This window comes from Macaca mulatta, chromosome 1 (assembly GCF_049350105.2).
Source record: "Macaca mulatta isolate MMU2019108-1 chromosome 1, T2T-MMU8v2.0, whole genome shotgun sequence".
Taxonomy (NCBI): Eukaryota; Metazoa; Chordata; class Mammalia; order Primates; family Cercopithecidae; genus Macaca; species Macaca mulatta.
This window is the reverse complement of record NC_133406.1, coordinates 224,555,224-224,559,080: the sequence shown is the minus strand read 5'-3', so window position 1 is coordinate 224,559,080 and position 3,857 is coordinate 224,555,224. Positions and strand designations below refer to the sequence as shown.

Genomic DNA, 3,857 nt, shown 5'->3' with positions numbered 1-3,857 from the left:
GAACCATGTAAATGTACCATCTTTTCAGAGAAAAATACAATCTGGCTGGGCATAGTGGCTCACACCTGTGATCCCAGCATTTGGGAGGCTGGGGTGGGTGGATTGCTTGAGCCCAGGGGTTCAAGACCAGCCTGGCCAACATGACAAAACTCCATCTCTACCAAAAAAGTGCAAAAGTGATCCGAACGTGGTGACACTTGCCTGTAGTTCCAGCTCTTTGAAAGGCTGAGGTAGGAGGAGCGCTTGAACTGGGGAGAACTGATTGCTCTATCACATGTGAACAGTAGAATCAGCCTCATGGTGATCTTTGCCATTGTTTGTGAAATCAGCATTTCTTCCTCAGTTTGTGCATGGTTTATTTAACCCTTTTCAATATGTTTTTGAAATGAGGTGGGTTTCATGGTTTTAGGATTACAAATGATGCTGCAATCTCTACCATACTTGTACACATATCTTTGGACACTCCTGCAGATATTTCTATAGTGTAGAGAACAGGATGTGGCATTTTTAATTACAGCATTTATTTAATGCTTCTAATTTGAGTACATTCTGCAAATTTATCTTCCATGGGAACGGTAACAGATCATATTCCAATATGTTTCCCAGTTCTATCAATGTGTACAACAGAAGGAATCCAATACCAGATGAAAATCCAGATCTGCACGAGGAAATGAAGAACACCAGAAATGGGTATTTTCTTATTTTGTAAATTTCTTTTGTAAAAATTTGACCATTTAAACAAAAGCAATTAACAATGGGTTGTGGGGTTTATAACATGCGTAAAAGCAAAGTACATGTCAGCAATAGCGTCAAGGCCAGAAGGCGAGGTTTAACATCACTTGAAGGTTGAGATCAGTTAAAAAGGTAGCTATAAGCCCTAAGGCAATTACTAAAATAACAAAAGAAAGAGTTAAAGCCAATAAGCCAACAGAGGAGAAAGAATGAAATGACATAAAAACCATGTGAACACTGATAGAGTAATTGCTCTTCCTATAGTAATTGCACCTCTATCCTACAGAAATACTTACACCAGTGGCTGAAAATGCCCCTACAGGAATGACTAGAGCATTATATGTAATCGTAATATCATAGAACCAATTTAACTTCAAAAGCGTATGGAAAGGGCTACATGAATGACAGTTAAAAAACAAAAAAAGAGAGAGAGAGGGCCAGGTGCAGTGGCTCAAGCCTGTAATCCTAGCACTTTGGGAGGCCGAGGCGGGTGGATCACGAGGTCAGGAGATCAAGAGTCATCCTGGCCAACATGGTGAAACCCTGTCTCTACTAAAAATACAAAAATTAGCTGGGCGTGGTGGAGCGTGCCTATAATCCCAGCTACTCGGGAGGCTGAGGCAGGAGACTCGCTTGAACCAGAGAGTCGGAGGTTGCAATGAGTCAAGATCGTGCCAATGTACTCCAGCCTGGTGACAGAGCGGGACTCCGTCACCAAAGAGAGAGACACAGAGAGAGCGAGATGGAGAGATCCCAGAACAGAATCCTAGCGGACCTTGATTTACGTCCTCATATGGTACGGTAGACACCGAGGAGAGGAGGGTAAAGTTGGTCTGGCTCTTCTTTTCTATGAGAGCGTGTGCTGGATGGAAGAAAGTTGCCAGCGGTTTAAGAATGTTTAAAATGAAAAAAACACTTCATAGAACGGACTCGAACCAGCCAACTCCAGACGTGGAAGCAAGCACACCACCCGACTGAGACTCACGGACAGTCAACCCCCCCTCCCACATCACCATGCAGAGCAAGCGCCCATCCAACGCTAGGCGGGGCCACCGCCTTGTGTAGAACAATTGTGCAGGCTCCAAAACCTCGGGAAACAGGAGAGACGCATCTTGCCGGCTACGGTGGAAACCCGTGCATTGGGTGATTCCGAAGCTAGAGGGGCAGCCGAATGGCCTTCGCCCCGTCCTGCCCCGCGTCCACTGTAAGCTCAGCGGGGAGCCGGAGCCAGGGAGGTGAAGTGCACAGACCGGGCAGAGGCGGCGGGCAGAACCGAGGGGGTGAGAAGGCGTGGTGGCTGCCGGGCGGGAGCCGCTGCTGAAAGGCGGCCTGGGTTGTCGGGTGGGTGACTGTCGGTGGAATCTTCAGTGGACAGTGGTTTGGAAGAAAGGCGAGGGGAGAGCAGAGGGGAAGGTGGTGACCCTGAGCGTCCGGCCAATGGAGAGGAGGCTGTGCTGTCCCTCCTTTCCCTTTACCTGGCGGGGTACAGACCGTGGTTAGGAAAGGGGTTCTCCCTGGACGAGGCTAGTCCACCGCACTTCGGCTGCGCTGCCCCCTGCAGTTTCCCCACAGGCAGGGCCCTCCTCTGCGGTGGCTTTCGCGCCACCGGGCGGCTGGGTTCGCGCACTCTCCTCACCTGCCTTGGCTCAACGCCCACGCGGATATCTCCGCCAGAGACTCTTCCCGCCCTCCTAGGCATCTTGAGTGTGCTTCCTTGGTGTTCTCACAAAAGCTCACGAACAGACAGACGTGAGCTCTCTTTTACACGCTGAATTTGACTATAGCAAAAAAGCACTGAACAAGACCTTGGGTCTCCTTCGGGACTCCCCAACTCCCGCCTGCAACCGCGCTCTTGGCTGGCGGGCAGGCAGCGTCCACCGAGAGCGTGGAACAGCCGCCGCCGCAGCCCCGGCAGGCTGGCGGGCAGACACTAGCAGGAGAAAGGACACCAGGCCTGCGTGGTAGGAAAGCATGGGAGACGTCGCTTTCCCAACGGGCAAGAAGGTCTCCCTACAGTCTTTGAGGACAAGATGGATGGAGGCACCCCTTCCAGGAACAAGGCGGCTGCTGCTGAGGCCTGGCTCCGCACGGAGGCTCCTGGGTCCCGTGGGCCCTCTCCCTACCCGCTGTAGCCAGAGCTGCTTCACACATCTCAGCTGGCTTCCTCTTCCGCCTCTGCCTCCTCTTCCTCCCCAGCGGTCCTTGGGACAGCAAGGCCCCCAGCCCGTGGGAAAGACCTAGCCTCCTCTCCAGCACTTGCAGAGGGGATTGGATGCACGTCTCTTAACTCCAGGAGGACAGAGACCCTGAGGCGGGAGGGGACCGCTTCCCTTGCTGCTTCTCTTGGCACAGCCGGTCCAGGGGGCTGGCTCAGGGCCCAGGACTCCTCGCTCCTCCTGGAGGGCCTGGGTCGCGTGGCCCGGGAGCTGGTCACGTGGGCATCTCCGGCACTGCTCCTCAGGGAACCGGAGGCAACATCCTGCAGGGCCCACTCTTACCCGTGAGAGACAGTTGGGAAATGCTCCTGAAGAATGCGGAGCTCTGCGCGTTTGACCACTTAGGGGTGAAGCTTCCGTCCGCCCATCCTTCCTCCGGAGGGTCTTGGGGAGAAGAGAAATGCTCGAGGACGATGCGCTTTGCAGCGTCTCAACCGAGACCAGAGGAAAGCAGGGCCGTCTTCCTGGAAGAAGGCAGCGGGAGGCCTGCGGTCGCAGGGCGGCTTGCGGAGCAGGAGCGCCCTCTCTCAGCCGAGCTATCCCGCGCCTTCCAGCATCCCACCTGGCGGACTCCTCTTCCTCTCTCTTCTCCTACTGCGGATCTTCTATCCTCGTGTTCCTTGAATGCCTATCTTCCTTTTGTGCCTCGGAACCTCTCACGCCCGCCACAAGTTACTCTTTGCCTTGGTTGTTCTGAACTTGAAATAAGGTCATGCAGGTAAAAGTGCCATAAATGCTCAATAATTGTCATCTGTGATTATTTTCATCAGTAACATCTGAATCATCAGTGTTGTCTACTTTTAACAGCTGCGTTTTTCATTGTCCGAATATAGTCACATACATTTGAACATTTTATAATTATTGAATAATAAATTCATTCTGCTATTTTACAATAAAAAATAATGCTGC

General features: G+C 52.0%; 1 long non-coding RNA gene across 1 annotated transcript; it reads right to left on the bottom strand.

Annotated features, from left to right (window-relative positions):
- Positions 1 to 499: 499 nt before the first annotated feature.
- Positions 500 to 3,438, bottom strand: LOC114674027 (uncharacterized). The gene is made up of 2 exons (XR_003724952.2): positions 2,369 to 3,438; positions 500 to 2,207 (listed from the first exon to the last, which is right to left on the bottom strand). It is a non-coding gene; the product is annotated as an uncharacterized LOC114674027 (long non-coding RNA).
- Positions 3,439 to 3,857: the final 419 nt, after the last annotated feature.